Genomic DNA, 17,098 nt, shown 5'->3' on the forward strand with positions numbered 1-17,098 from the left:
CCCAGAGTTTGCTCAAATTCATATCCATTGTGTGGGTGATTTCCATGCAACCGTCTCATCCTCTGTCACCCTCTTCTCCTCCTGCCTTCAATCTTCCCCATCATCAGGGTCTTTTCCAGTGAACTGGCTCTTCACATCAAGTACCCAAAGTATTGGAGTTTCAACTTTAGCATCAGTCCTTACAGTAAATATTCAGGGTTGATTCCCTTTAGGATTGACTAGTTTGATCTCCCTGCAGTCCAGGGGATTCTCGAGTCTTCTCCAGCACCACAATTCAAAAGCATCAATTCTTTGGCACTCAGACTTTTTTATGGTCCAACTCTCACATGCATACGTGACTGCTGGAAAAACCACAGCTCTGACTATATGCAGTCTAGGTTTATCATAGCTTTCCTTCCAAGGAGCAAGTGTCTTTTAAGTTCTTGACTTTAATCACTGTCCACAGTAATTCTGGAGCCCAGGAAAATAAAATCTGTCACTGTTTCCATTTTTTCCCTTTTTATTTGCCATGAAGTGATGGGACCAGCCAGATGCCATGATCTTAGTTTTTTAATGTTGCATTTCAAGCCAGCTTTCACCCTCATCAAGAGGTTCTTCAATTCTGCTGGGATAGTACAAAAGCAGCTGTAGACAATCCATAACCAAATGGATATAGCTATGCTCCAATAAAACTTTATTTATAAAAAACAGTGGGCTGGACTTGCCTCTCAGGCTGCAGTTTGCCAACCCCTACTCTACAGGGCTGAACAATGTGTCCATGTCTTTCTGAGGACAGTAGCTCCATCTGATCATCCTGCCTGCAGAAATTCACCAGCTTGCAACCATCGTTTGGAGAGAGGTGGTGGCTGTTTCAAGCTAATGAAGCACTTTTTTTGTCTAATGGTTCATGTTTATTGTAAACATAAGTGTTATATTATTCACACTTAAAAATATACCACTGATCAGGTGATTATTAAAAATGATTTAAATTGACAGACCTAATTGCACAGGAAGGAAATCATTTTCCACAGGGTGTGTGTTTCTTCTCTTGAGAAAAGCACATCAGTTTCTTCGGTGAATTCACAACCAGGCATTCTGGCACGCTTAGTATTCATGCATGGTACTAATGGATTTACAATTGCAAATCAGCCTTGTACCGAGCTGGGGATATTTTAGACTGTGTTTATTGCATCTCTGATGTGTCTACACACACGTGTGATGATCACTGTTTCTTCTCCCAGAACAATTAGCAGCGGGCCAACCTCCCATTGTTGGAGACAGGGCAGGATCTCTGATGGGAAAAAGGATATGGGCTCACATCTCACTCTTCCTTCACAGTATCCCTTGTCTTTGCAGTGAGGAAGCTGCTTTCTCTCATGGAAATACACAAAATGCAGCTTCCCCATAGGTCTGTCTCCTCTCAGGGTATTTCAGGAAATCTACACACACTTGGACCAGGCACCAACAGGACTTAAAACGTAAGGGAAGCTCACAGATGCACTTGGTGCGTGGGTATCCGAGTCCTACTGCACACACCCCTTGCTGAATCCCAGCTTCCATGTCTCAGAGACTATTGTTTCCTGCTCCTGGGCCTCCCCTGGGGCCCATCCCAGCTTCTCTACCAAGAAACCACACTGGGCACCTCTCTAATATGACCTTACTCAGGTGGGCCAATGCAGCTTGGGGGTAAGCTGTGAGTTTAGGCTTCAAACAGGTTCAAGTTCTTATTCCAGCCCTGCACTCATTTGCCCCATAACCTTGGCTGAATCACTGACCCCTGGTGCCTCTGTTTCCTCATTGGTGAAATGGGGATGATGACACCTGGTTTGAGTTGAATTGTGTCCCCCTAAAATTCACATCTTAAAACCCTAACCCCAGCATCTCAGAATGTGATTGTTTTTGGAGACTGTTGTTGGTGCTCAGTTGCTCAGTCGTGTCCAACTCTCTATGACCCCATGGACTGCAGCATGCCTGCAGTTCCTGTCCTTGTCCCTGTCTTTCACCATCTCCCAGAGTTTGCTCAAATTCATGTCCAGTGAGCCAATGATGCCATTCAACAATCTTTTCCTCTGCCGCCTCCATCTCCTCTTGCCCTCAGTCTTTCCCAGCAACAGGGTCTTTCCCAGTGAGTCAGCTCTTCGCATCAGGTGGCCAAAGTATTAGAGCTTCAGTATCAGTCCTTCCAACGAATACTCAGAGTATATTTCCTTTAGGATTGACTGGTTTGGTCTCCTTTAAGTCCAAGGAACCCTTAAGAGTACTCTACAATACCACAATTGTTGTAGAGTTGGTGATTCATGTCTGACTCTTTGTGACCCCATGGACTGCAGCACTCCAGTCTTCTCTGTCCATTACCAGCTCCTGGAGTCTACCCAAACTTGTGTCCATTGAGTTAGTGATGCCATCCAAGCATTTCATCCTCTGTCACCCCCTTCTCCTCCTGCTCTCAATCTTTCCCAGCATTAGGGTCTTTTCAAATGAGTCAGTTCTTCACATCAGGGGACCAAAGGATTGGAGCTTTAGCATCAGTCCTTCCAATGAATATTCAGGGTTGATTTCCTTTAGAATTGACTGGTTTGATCTCCTTTCAGTCCAAGGGACTCAAGAGTTTTCTCCAACACCACAGTTCAAAAGCATCAATTCTTTGGTGTTCAGCTTTCTTTATGGTCCAGTTCTCACATCCATACGTAACTACTAGAAAAACGATAGCTTTGACTAGACAGACCTTTGTCGGTTAAGTAATGTTTCTGCTTTTTAATATGCTATCTAGTTTGGTCATAGCTTTTCTTCCAAGGAACAAGTGTCTTTAAATTTCATGGCTGCAGTCAACATCTGCAGTGATTTTGGAGCCCAAGAAAATAAAGTCTCTCATTATTTCCATTATTTCCCCATCTATTTGCCATGAAGTGACGGGACCTAATGCCAAGATCTTAGTTTTTTGAATGTTGAGTTTTAAGCCAGCTTTTTCACTCTCCTCTTTCACTTTCATCAAGAGTCTCTTGGATTCCTCTTCATTTTCTGCCATAAGGGTGGGGTCATGTGCATATCGGAGGTTATTGATATTTCTCCTGGCAATCTTGATTCTGGCTTGTGCTTCTTCCAGCCCAGCATTTAGCATGATGTACTCTGCATATGGCACCCCACTCCAGTACTCTTGCCTGGAAAATCCCATGGACGGAGGAGCCTGGTAGGTTGCAATCCATGAGGTCACTGAGGGTCGGACACGACTGAGCGACTTCACTTTCACTTTTCACTTTCATGCATTGGAGAAGGGAATGGCAACCCACTCCAGTGTTCTTGCCTGGAGAATCCCAGGGATGGGGAGCCTGGTGGGCTGCTGTCTATGGGGTCGCACAGAGTCGGACACGACTGAAGTGACTTAGCAGCAGCAGCAGCACTCTGCATATGTTAAATAAGCAGGGTGACAATGTAAAGCACCACAATAGGGTCTTTCAAAAGGTAGTTAAAGTAAAATGACATCATTAGGGTGGGTGCTAATCCAATCTGACTGATGTCCTTATAGGAAGAGATTAGGACATAGTCAGGAACAGAGGGATGACCATGTGAAGACAACAGAGAGAAGGCTGTCCTCTACAAGCCAAAGAGAAAGGCCTTGGTAGGAACCCATCAAGCCAGCACCTTGGTCTTGGATTTCCAACCACCAGAACTTTAAGGAAATAAATTTCTGTTGTTTAAGCCTCCTCATCTGCGATACTTTGTAACAGTAGGCCTAGTAAACTAATACAACACCCAGTTTACAGGACTGACCCAAAGATCAGAGCATGCAAAACACAGATGGTGGACTGCTGCTTTCCTTTGAGTTACTTTTCATATGAAGACTCTTTCAAACTTTGAGAAGATTATGTGTGTTTAGTGGGGAGCAGGGATGAGCAAGGTAACCCATGCACAGAATGGTCATGCCCTTTCTGGTTAAATACCTTCAGAGACAGCACACTCACTCCTGATGATGTAGCCTTCCCGAGCTGAGCAGATTCCAGGGTTAGAGAGTCCTTTACTAGTCTAAGTTGTACTGATTCTCTTTATCTCTCTTCTGCTGGAACTTACGAAATAAGCGAGGTAGTTGAATGTAACAACAGGTGCCCCTGAGTTTATTTTCTTGAGGTTAAAGGAGACCTGATCTTTAACTGAATCTTCTGTGTATGTGCTCAGTTATAGCCAACTCTTCGGGACCACGTGGACTGCAGCCTGCCAGGCTCCTCTGTCTCTGGGATTTTTCAAGAATCCTGGAATGGGTTGTCATTTCCTTCTCCAGGGGATCTTCCTGACCCAGGGACTGAACCCACATCTATTGCACCTCCTGCATTTAGAAGGTGGATTCTTTACTGCTATGCCACATGGGAAGCCCTCTACTGGTGCTTAACAGGTGATGTGATTCCAAATTCTTCCACATGTCTCTGTCTCCTCTGAAGGATACAACCTTCTCATTTAAACAATAGGGTCCCAGAATCTACCTTTTGTGACTGTTTTGGTGGTATTTTTGCACTTACTTATCAGAATTCACAAGGTTCCTCAAGAAAGAAAAGATACTCTTTAATTAGCTTAATATTTTATGTATGTTGCATTTATCTCCTGGTCATATCTAACAGAGGTTCTATTTACAATCTTGCCAAGTACTGTAAATCAATCAACAGGACCTGAGTTTGCTTTTGCAAAAGAGGCTCTTTGAAGGAGATTTACTTTTGAAAGTTTGTGTTTGCATTCACTTGCAGGCCACCTCCATCGTTCAGTGTCTCCAGAGGACCCCCTGCCAGAATGTCGGCTTACACAAGCTTCCTAGAGGTTTCAGGATGTTACTTTTTCTGCCCCTCTGATAGACTAACACTTAAAAAAATTTGAAGAACGTGTTTGAACTAGAAGTCACACAACTCACTATTGCCAACTTACAGCTACTCATCCTAAGACTAATAATGACAGAGCATGAATGGGAGCCAACACTTGTGAAGACCCTACTAAGCATCAGGCACTGTCAAACCCTTTAAATTTCTTACCTGTAAGCATCAAAATAAACTGATGAGGGCATATGACAATCTGTTCTATGGTAAAGCATATTCCTGAAGCAAGAATTAACATATCTAACAGGTAAATAAATAGGGAGGGAATACTGTCTGCATCGTGAAGAGCAGTGTGGGTCACATGAGATTTTTTTCTCCTGTACATGAAACTTCGCACCATCCAGTTCAGTTCAGTTCAGTCACTCAGTCATGTCCGACTTGTTGCGACGCCATGAACTGTAGCACGCCAGGCCTCCCTGTCCATCACCAACTCCCGGAGTTCACTCAGACTCACGTCCATCGAGTCAGTGATGCCATCCAACCATTTCATCCTCTGTCGTCCCCTTCTCCTACTACCCTCAATCTTTACCAGCATCAGGGTCTTTTCCAATGAGTCAGCTCTTCACATCAGGTGGCCAAAGTATTGGAGTTTCAGCTTCAATATCAGTTCTACCAATGAACACCCAGGACTGATCTCCTTCAGAATGGACTGGTTGGATCACCTTGCAGTCCAAGGGACTCTCAAGAGTCTTCTCCAACACCACAGTTCAAAAGCATCAATTCTTTGGTGCTCAACTTTCTTTATAGTCCAACTCTCACATCCATACATGACCACTGGAAAAACCATAGCCTTGACTAGATGGACCTTTGTTGACAATGTCTTTGCTTTTTAATATGCTGTCTATGCTATGCTATGCTATGCTAAGTCACTTCAGTCATGTCCGACTCTGTGCAACCCCATAGACGGTAGCCTACCAGGCTCCCCCGTGCCTGGGATTCTCCAGGCAAGAACACTGGAGTGGGTTGCCATTTCCTTCTCCAATGCATGAAAGTGAAAAGTGAAAGTGAAGTCGCCTAGTTGTGTCTGACTCTTAGCGACCCCATGGACTGCAGCCTACCAGGCTCCTCCATCCATGGGATTTGCCAGGCAAGAGTACTGGAGTGGGGTGCCATTGCCTTCAGTCATAACTTTCCTTCCAAGGAGTAAGTGTCTTTTAATTTCATGGCTGCAGTCACCATCTGCAGTGATTTTGGAGCCCAGAAAAATTAAGTCAGCCACTGTTTCCACTGTTTCCCCATCTATTTGCCATAAAGTGATGGGACCGGATGCCATGATTTTCATTTTCTGAATGTTGAGCTTTAAGCCCACTTTCTCTCTTCTCTTTCACTCTCACCAAGCGGCTCTTTAGCGCACCATCCAGTAATACTAGCTAAACTTCAAGTAACCTAGCTGTAGATCCCAGCAAGCAGGGGAAGAAAACAATCTTGTAACCTTGACACCTGTTCTCTGTTTTGACTCAGTTTCACCATCAGCTCTTTCTTGGAAGGGCTGGTTCCATGGTTTTTTTCTGATCTTGGTCCTTTTTTACTTAAGCTTTTCTTCCAGCCCATTTATAGCAAAATATTTTACCTTATGTTACCAGTAAAGAACTGCAGTTTTTGGTTACATGCTTTTATTTGTTAACACTGAAACCTTTATTTGTATATTTTGGGGGGTCTGCTTGCAAAGTTACCTGCCTTTTGAGCTGTTTACTCTTCTGCTTAATGCTATTTTGGTCATATAGCTTGTTATTTTTAGTGTATGATTATTGTGCAGAATGTAAGATTTTTCAGGAGATGTGTATCACATTCGAGCAGGATGCTATTTGAAAGACAAGGGAGCTGATGTTTCTAAATGTTAGGTCACATTCACAGAGCCGCACCACTGGGAAGTTGATGGGGCTTGATTTAAGCCAAGTCCCTCTGATTCTCTGGAGGCCACACTCTGTTCTGTAACTGTCACGACTGAAGTTACCCAAGGGTGAGGTGACTCTTTCCTGCCTTGTGTCCCCAGCTTAGAAAGCATGGAATTTGCAAGACAGTAGCTTTGGAATTATTCCATTTCTCTCGAGTCCCAGATGAAATTGTGAGGAAAAAGTATGTTCCCAAAGTATGTTATGTAAAACATGTGGGCTACAAAGATTTTAGCAGAAAAAAATCAAAATAAACATCAAATGATGTGTACTTTTCACACCTTTCCTCTCCCCAGATGTTGAATTTACAAGAAACAATGAAGCGTAGAAAGTGTGCTGTGAGCAGAGCCTGGTGCCTAAAAGATGCGCAATAAAATGGCACCTAGTGTTTGCATCTAAGGGACTCGACTGACATTTAATTTTTGGAAGATCAGGAAAATGAACATCATTAGTCAGAATCCTCCACCTTCTCTCTCGGCCTACCCAGTGAAAACTACCTCCCACGATACAGACGTCTTTATTTTAACGGCAAACATTATCCATTTAAACCTGCTCTGAATACTGTGACCTCCTTTGTGGAGCAAGCAAAATAACCTCAGGATGCACTGGGACTCCCTAAATTCAGGACAGTTTTTCTGTCTTCCAGGAGATTGTTTTCTCAGTATTGTAATGTGTTTGCTTGCTTTTGCATTTTATGTGTAAATGGAGTCCTCCTACCGGCTTTTGCCTATAACTGGCGCCTTAGTTCTCAACGAGTCTCAATGTGAATAGGTGTGTCCCTCGAGATTACGGTCCAGTGAGAAGCGACACGTAGCCCTAAATCAGCTGTTGCTACCTGTGGTTGTGCTCAGTTGCTCAGTTGTGTCTGACTCTTTGTGACCCCATGGACTATATAGTCCACCAGGCTTGTCTGTCCATGGGATTCTCCAGGCAAGAATATTGGAGTGGGTTGCCATACCCTCCTCCAGGGGGTCTTCCTGGCCCAGTGATGGAATCTGAGTCTCTTGCATCTCCTACATTGGCTGCCAGGTTTTTACCATGTGCCACCTGGAAAGCTCGCTGCTGGTGGTTGGTGGTACCGAATCCTGGCTTCACTTTTTTGCCCCTTTTCACTCTGGGAACATTCTGTCCATTCTGTCTCAAGGACTCAGTTTCCCTGTCTCTACACACCATCAGTATCTTCCCCTGAAGCACTCTTCATGTATTAGGTGAGTGACAGGGCTTGCCATGTTCTTTCATCTGTGAACACAATGATGCCTCTGTAAACAATCATTATTTAGAGGGACTGTAACACAGGGACCCTGTGACATGGTTTGCAGGCCTCACCACATCATCGAATCACTTGCTGTTTCCCCGGATGATGGTACAGACAGAAGGGAGCAGGGTCACCTGTGTGCCTGGGATGTTTCTCTTGACGAGTGACATGGACACATGTCCACACCAAAAAATTGATGTTCTTATCACAACAGACTCTGCTAGCAGGAACAAGTGGTTACCTACCAGCATGGACACAGACGGCAGAGGAGGGTCCCTACAGGGGTGGGGTGACCCCGGCAGAGTCTATCTCGGCACACACTCCATGGCAAGAGGGATGCAGTGAATCTCTCTTGCTCCACGGGGACCTGGGGTGGGGTGGGCAGGGAAAGTCCAGCTGCACGTGCAGTGTTGACCCCAAGACAAATGCCCCAAATCAAAGGCTGTGCTGAATGCCTGCCACCTCCTTTCCTAAATACACAGCAGGTCTCCTCCGAGGACCAATCCCTTACCCAAGAGGTGAAGGCTAGCAAACACTTTTAGAGCCACTGTTAGTGGTTTCTGGGAAATGTACATGGAGCATCCCAAACCACACACTGAAAGCCTCACAGGCCGACAGCTAATGGCTGAGGAACCTGGTCAAGGCTATTCACCTCCATTACCAGACACCTCCACCCTTTCCAAAGCCCCTGCTCTCCTTTCTTCTGGCCTTCCTTGGCCTGCTCAGTGTGGATTAGACCCGGGGTGGCTCCTTCCTGCTCTCCCATGACCTTAGGTCTTATTATATTAGACCCAATCAGGGTGTCTTAACCCCTAGTCCTGCTAAACAAAACGATAGCAGCTCAGTTTATTGGGAGCATATTGTGACTCAGAAGTTTTATTGGTGGCTTTATCATTAAAGTCTCTTAACAAGCTCTGTGAAAAAGGTGCTATCATCCCCATTCAACAGATGAGAAAACAAAGGCTCAGTGATAAAGCCAGGATTAACATTCAAAAGTGCATTCTTTACTCATGAAGCTAATATCTATTTACGGGCACTTACTTTGTGCTGACGACTGTGCTAGGTGTTGGGAATCAGCTCCCAGCCCTGATGGTGCTCATATCCCATTCGTGCTGACCTTCTATTTGTCTTTGAAGCTCTGCATTGACAGTAGGTGCCAAGGTTAATATGTTCTGCCTCCCTCCTGTCATACTTGCTTCCAACTGGCACCATCTGGGCAACCAGGAACTTCTCCCAGAGGACTTAACTCTAATAAGAGGAATACCAGGCTTCGACTTAATCCAGAGGCTTATGAAATATTAGTTGGAAGGGGCCTTAGAAGTAATTTAATCCACTGTTTTGTTTTGGTTTTCCTAAACTTTCCTACCCTGGACCACTGAGGTTTCTCGGAAGCCCTCAGGGATCCCTAGGGTAAGTTCAGTGCTGTTGGGGTCAGGGTGAGGGGAGAGGGGAGCGGGTTGTGAATGGGGTGGCAGGGATGGGAGGGGTGGGTGTAACAAAGCATGTGCTGGACCAATGAGCAGCAGCCCCCTCAGACACACCCCCTCTTACACATTCTCTGCTTCAAGGGGCAGAGTCCTGCTCTTTCTTCTTTGCTTCCTGTCTAAGGTGTCCATGATTGCCTTCTTTGAACTAAGCTCCCTCCTCATCACCAGTAACAACAAAAAACTGACATAACCTGATGTAGTCGCAAGTTCTGCTGATTCTACAGCTGAGGCCTAGAGTCCTCAAGTGCCCTGAACAAGGTGTTTAGCAACAGAGCTGGGAGCCTCAACCCTCCAACAGCAATACTTCTACTGTGAAGCCCTGATTCAAACAGATGAAGGTCTAAAGGAGTACTCAGCAACCCTCAAATCACACGGGGTGTGAGATAACTATTGCACATGGTGGTCTTCCAGGACCCAGAGAGCTGGCTTTCCTGAGCTGGCTCATTCCATCAGTCAATTGGCCATTTACGACAGGAGCCACAGGGACCAGACTCCATCCAGTAGATGAAGTGGAAACAAATCACCTACAATGTCTTCCTTCTCCCTGACAAGGATCAAAAACACCTAAAAAGTTTGACTATAGACCCAGAGGTGGCAAGAATACACAGAAGAACTATACAAAAAATATTTTAATGACCCAGATAACCATGATGGTATGATCACTCACCTAGAGCCAGGCATCCTGGAGTGCAAAGTCAGGTGGGCTTTAAGAAGCATCATTATGAACAAAGCTAGTGGAGGTGATGAAATTCCAGCTGAGCTATTTCAAGTTCTAAAAGATGATGCTCTTAAAGTGCTGCACTCAATATGCCACCAAATGTGGAAAACTCAACAGTGGCCACAGGACTAGAAAAGGTCAGTTTTCACTCCAATCCAAAAGAAAGGCAAGGCCAAAGAATGTTCAAGCTACTGCACAATTGCACTCATCTCACATGCTAGCAAAGTAATGCTCAAAATTCTCCAAGCTAGGCTTCAACAGTACATGAATTGAGAACTTTCAGATGTTCACCCTGGATTTAGAAAAGGCAGAGGAACCAGAGATCAAATTGCCAAAAATTGAAAAGCAAGAGAATTCCAGAAAAATATCTACTTCTACTTCATTGACTACACTAAAGCCTTTGACTGTGTGGATCACAACAAAATGTAGAAAATTCTTAAAAAGATGGGAATACCAGACCACGTTACCTGCCTCCTGAGAAATCTGTATCCAGGTCAAGAAGCAACAATTAGAACCAGACATGGAAAAATGAACTGGTTCCAAATTGGGAAAGGAGTACATCAAGGCTGTATATTGTCACCCTGCTTATTTAACTTCTGTGCAGAGTTAGGACATGAAAAATGATGGACTGGATGAAGCATAAGCTGGAATCAAGATTGCTGGGAGAAATATCAATAACCTCAGATATGCAGATGACACTACCCTTATGGCAGAAAGCAAAGAGGAACTAAAGAACCTCTTGATGAAAGTGAAAGAGAAGAATGGAAAAGCTGGTTGAAAACTCAGCAATGAAAAAACTAAGATCATGGCATCCAGTCCCATCACTTCATGGCAAATAGAGAAGGAAACAATGGAAACAGTGAGACTTTGGGGGGCTCCAAAATCACTGCAGATGGTGACTGCTGCCATGAAATTAAGACACTTGCTCCTTGGAAGAAAAGCTATGACCAACCTACACAGCATATTAAAAAGCAGAGACATTACTTTACCAACACAGGCCCATCTAGTCGAAGCTATGGTTTTTCCAGTAGTCATGTATGGTTGTGAGAGTTGGACTATAAAGAAAGCTGAGTGCCAAAGAATTGATGCTTTTGAGCTGCGGTGTTGGAGAAGACTCTTAAGAGTCACTTGGACTGCAAGGAGATTCAACCAGTCAATCCTAAAGGAAATCAGTCCGAAGTATTCATTGGAAGGACTGATGCTAAAGCTGAAGCTCCAATACTTTGGCCACCTGAATGGAAGAACTGACTCATTGGAAAAGACTCTGATGCTGGTAAAGATTGAGGGCAAGAGGAGAAGGGGATGACAGAAGATGAGATGTTTAGATGGCTTCACTGACTCGATGAATATGAGTTTGAGCAAGCTCCTGGAGTTGGTGATGGACTGGGAAGAGTGGTGTGCTTCAGTCCATGGGGTCTCAAAGAGTCAGACGTGACTGAGGGACTGAACTGAGATCCAGAGACAATAAAGCTGAAAAAAATGAAGCTTGGAAATTTCTGGATTAGCTAATTTACCCCCCTCACAGCACTTGACTTTGCTTTCAACAATATATGAACATGTACCAAAACCCAATAATGCTGCCTCATTGCTTTTTTAATCCTTACACCTCTGTGAGGCAGAGAGTGTACATGCCTTCAATAGAACTGGAGACTGGGGCTCAGAGAGGTAATGTCTTGACTTGATGGATCTTAGCATCACAAGTCAGAGACTTCAAACCCTCAATTTATTTTTTTTTATTGTCAAGTGCTAGCCTGCCATTAAAACACACATACACATACAGAACTGAAATCTAAGAAGGCAACCTTTTTCGACAGAGTTTGTAGCTTGATACATCTGGAGATGGACAAGTGCTGGAATGTTCCTTAAAATAATCAGCAGATGGCACAGTGGTAAAGAATCTGCCTACCAGTGTAAGAGATGCAAGAGACACAGGTTCGATGCCTGGGTCAAGAAGATCCTTGGAGAAGCAAATGGCAACCTACTCCAGTATTCTTCCCTGGAGAATCCCATGAACAGAGGAGCCTTGTGGGCTACAGTCCATGGGTTTGCAAAATTCACATATGGCCATGCAATTGAGCATGATACTGTTCAGTTCCAAGGTATGCACATTTCTTGCTGCAAAGATTGACACCATGTGTGGAGAGAGGAAAGGATGATACAGCTCTTGAATACATTAGGGGAAAAAGGATAAGAAATATCCTCCACAATCTTCTGGGAGAGCCCATTCTTGACCCCACAATGTAGAGTCATCTAGGGAGGCATTGTGTGGCTCTAGCTAAAGTAAGCATCCAGGATCTTCTCTATAGGTCTGTTAAGTAGAATGCCTTGGGACTTTCTGGCCAGTCCAGTGGCTTAGACTCCATACTTTCAATACAGGGAGTGTAGGTTCAATCCCTGGTTGGGAACTAAGAAAAGATTTCACATGCCTCTCAGTGGGGCAAAAAAAAAAAGAAGAAGAAGAATAACTTGAGTAATATCACTGCCCAATGGGAGTAACAAGGCAGTGCTGCTGGCAGTTCATGGATGCTCCAGTCCTGGGGGGCAGATACATGCCATTCATGTTCAGCACAGGCAGAAACACCACCTGCCAAAGTTGCCTGTCCTGGGAAAGCCTGTGTGTGTGTGTGTTACATCTTGTTAACTCTTGGTCACTGGATCCAAAAGAGATGAAAGGTCTTCTGCTACATGACACTGTCTACACCAGATGTGACTTCCTATCCTTTAGTAAGTCAAAGCTTATATATCACTTCTACTGGAGAGGCTTCACCAGCCCCTGGGGCGAAGTTTGTCCATCTCTCTTACATGTTCCCTTATCACTCAGTCCTTCCCTCATCACTAGGCTTGACACAATATAGTATGACCCCCTGGTTTCTGGTCTGCAATTTACTGGCTCCACTTCTCACCATGAATTTGTAAGTTGAATGAGGATGAAGCTTACGTGCCATATTCAGGATACCATCACCAGCCATCGCTATAGTCTGTGGACTAAATTAAACAACTAGTAACTTTTTACTGAGTTAATAAATGAGCGAATAAGCAGACCTCAGGTGTATATGATGAGCTGAAATATTGTAGCATCATTACGGATGGACTGGGGAAAAGGGTCATGATAAGAATATAATATATCCATTAACTATGCATTATGTATGTCTGTATAATGTGCCCTTTCTACAGGTGAGAAAGAATGATGTGGGTGGGTTCCTACATGGCTCTAGTCCTTCGTTCATCAGCTCTGATCTCAGTGTCAGTACTTTGTTTTCTTTGCTGAAAGTTTCATCTGGCCATCAGAACCCACTTTGCCCATATGGACCACAGCTCAGAAGGGCCTGTTCAGTGCCCCAGAAACAGCACCCAGCCAACACCCACGAGGTCTGGGAGAATCAGCGTCTCAGCTCCCTCCCCCTGCGTGGGATGGAGTGGATGGATCGTGTCCAGTCACTGCCCCTGATGGTGAGTTGTTGTCACACTCTTCTCCAGCTCACTTCCCCGCTCTCCTACAGGTGTTTCCTGGGATGGCAACCCAACTAAACTGCATTTGTACTCTGTTCATGCTTTCACACAGAGAAAAGGTAAGTGAGCAATGCTTTTTGTGGGCAGCCCCTATACCATGATTGAAGCTCTGTACTTGTCCTAAACATTGAACAGCAACTCAAATGGTGGCACGGTGAGAGGTGCTTTTGGGAAAATGTCACTGGGCAGAGTAGATGGAGTGAATGTGGAAACGGGGAGCTGGATTAGGAATCTGAGAAAATAGCCCAGAGCACACACAACCTGGGCCTGCTCATCTGACGTAGCCTCATTTTCACTTTCTCCTCAATAATGCGCACAGGTGTGAACGTGGAAACACACACATTTAAATCAAGTCTCATTTTGGAAGATGCCTGTTCATACTATCGGGCTAACACACACATGGATGCAGTTTGTCTCAGACAGGGGACCACTCTCCCTGCATTTCATAAGCTGCTGCTGCTGCTAAGTCACTTCAGTCGTGTCCGACTCTGTGTGACCCATAGACGGCAGCCCACCAGGCTCTGCCATCCCTGGGATTCTCCAGGCAAGAACACTGGAGTGGGTTGCCATTTCCTTCTCCAATGCATGAAAGTGAAGTCTCTCAGTCGTGTCCGACTCTTAGCGACCCCATGGACTGCAGCCTACCAGGCTCCTCCATCCATGGGATTTTCCAGGCAAGAGTACTGGAGTGGGGTGCCATTGCCTTCTCCATCTCATAAGCAGTGTCCCCTAATTTCCACTGCCCAGAGAGAGACACTCCTGCCTCATCCAGGACAACTAGGTGATATGTGAATTAGTTCTTCTCTGCACTCCCCTAACTCATAGTCACTTTTGGTCCTTTGCTGCAAAAAAATAAAAGTTAAAAATAAAAGAACATTAGCAAATGCATAATTAAAAAAAAAAAAAAAGTGCAATATTTAAAAATTGCCAAATGCTTCCCTTGAGGCCCAGGACAAAAGCTTTCTCATTCTGAAAGTGAAAAAGTGAAAGCATTAGTTTCTCAGTCATGACTGAATCTGAAATGCCATGGACTGTAGCCTGCCAGGCTCCTCTGTCCATGGGATTTCCCAGGTAAGAACACTGGAGTGGGTAGCCATTCCCTTTTTCAGGGGATCTCCCCAAACCAGGGACTGAACCCAGGTGTCCTGAATTGCAGGCAGATTCTTTACCATCTGAGCCACCAGGGAAGCCCTGTCTGCCCCTCTGTAAATCATGTCTGTAGGATGAGTGCTGTGTCACCTCTGTGGACTCTGAACACCAGCTGGTGAAGTCAGGCCAAGCTGGGGAGAAGCAACAACACAATCAAGAGAACCTACCAACCATCTTCACATGAACACACTGCCTGCCTCCCTCACAAGGCATTTTACCTCCAAGGAGGAAAGCATGCAGTGATAATTTACTTCTCCTGATACTAATCAGACAGCAGGCTTCAGCCATGGAGATCTCTTCCAAGAACAGCTGAAGATTGGACATGGACATTTCTCCAAGTGCACATATGCCCCCTTGGCCACCTGCCCAAATGTGACACCAGAGCCTTCCTCTAAGAGAGTTTCCTCACCAGGGCAACACTGGTTCTTTCTTCCTTGGGCACCTGCTCTTGATAGAATAAGGACAGGATGAGACAACACACATTTAGTAAAAGATGCTTTGTTCTAGTCAACTACATTCATGCTTTTAGCCTTGAAAATAGCCCTTGTTACTGTTGTTTAGTTGCTAAGTCGTGTCCAACTCTTCACGACCCCATGGACTGTAGCCTACCAGGCTCCTCTGTCCCTGGGATTCTCCAGGCAAGAATACTTCAGTGGGTTACCATTTCCTTCTCCAGGACATCTGCCCAACCCAGGGATTGAACCCACATCTCCTGCATTTCAGACAGATTCTTTACCACTGAGCTACATGAAAATATCCTTACTATTCATAACTACAAAATTTGAAAGTTTGTAAGTTGAACTTACCAGCTTAGGTTTACTCAACAAGGAAGATACAATGAAACTTGCCCATTTCCAAAACAAGTACTCTGACTGGTTTCAGGAACTCTGTGATGATACACAGAAATTAACTAAGAAGACTCCACTGTATGGTTTATTGAAATGTTTTTATTTCAACTGTGCTTTTTTGAAATCACCTATATAAGCCTCTGAAAGTAAGGTGAAAAGTGAAAGCTTCTGCAATGTAGGAGACCTGGGTTCAATCTCTGGGTAGAGAAGATCTCCTGGAGAAAGAAAAGGCTACCCATTCCAGTATTCTGGCCTAGAGAATTCCATGGACTATATAGTCCATGGGGTTGCAAAGAGTTGGACACGACTGAGCAACCTACATTTTCACTTTCATGAAATGATCCATATGAGCCTCTACTATTGATCAAACCAGCCAATTCACTCTCAGAGGCAATTGGAAAATCAGAGTTGGGCTTTTGGTGGGTCTGAAGTTGAAGTCCACATTTTGATAGAAGTGGAGAAAATCACTCCAGTGAGTTTTTACAAACACATACGTAGGGCTTCCCTGGTGGCTCAGTGGTAAAGAATCTGCCTGCCAGTGTAGGAGACCCGGGAGACACAGGTTCAATATCTGGGTTGGGAAGATCCTCTGGAAGAGGAAATGGCAACCCACTCCAGTCTTCTTGCCTGGAGAATCCTATGGACAGAGGAGCCTGGTGGGCTACAGTCCATGGGCTCTCAAAGAGTCAGACAGGATTTAGAGGCTGAGCATATATGTGTGCACCCACACACACACGCACAGAAAAGATAATGGTTTACCTTATAGAATCAAGCACAGAAAGTATAGTGTGTCTATAGAAGAGACTGGAAACAGTAGTCGAAAAGCTCCTGGGACCCTAGCATACTCCCCTTCCTCATCTGACCCCACTCAGCAAGTGTGCTCCATCCATTTTCCTTTACAATTCAACCTGAAGGCAATCATGAAGCCTCCAAGTTACACGTTCTCCATCTAAGCAACTAGCCCTAAGCAAATAGTGTTTCTCAACCCTCCTTACAACTGTTTCGCCCATAGATTACAGTTTCTTGATTTATGGTCAAGATGGCTCATGAAGCATATTAACACTATCCTACCTGCTCTGAACACATGTAAATATTAGATGACACATATAAATTACCTAACCACTATTTTGCTAAGCTCCAAAGCTGGAAAGAAAATATTCAGGGGCCAGAAATGAAGAAGAAACTCAGAGTCCTGAACTTGTGGTCAAAATTGAAGAATGTGGCCCCAGTTTGCTTATAAGCTGTCTCACTGGACACCATCCTGCCTTGAGGCATGAGAATGTGGGACAGAAACCTAAAAGCAGCAAAAAGAAAGTAAGCACAAGCAGAAGAATTGCCTGCCCTGTGACCTGGGACGAGACTATCTCAATCCATTAGTTGGACGCTTGCTGCCCCAAGCCACGGTAA

This window comes from Bos indicus, chromosome 21 (assembly GCF_029378745.1).
Source record: "Bos indicus isolate NIAB-ARS_2022 breed Sahiwal x Tharparkar chromosome 21, NIAB-ARS_B.indTharparkar_mat_pri_1.0, whole genome shotgun sequence".
In the NCBI taxonomy this organism is placed as follows: domain Eukaryota; kingdom Metazoa; phylum Chordata; class Mammalia; order Artiodactyla; family Bovidae; genus Bos; species Bos indicus.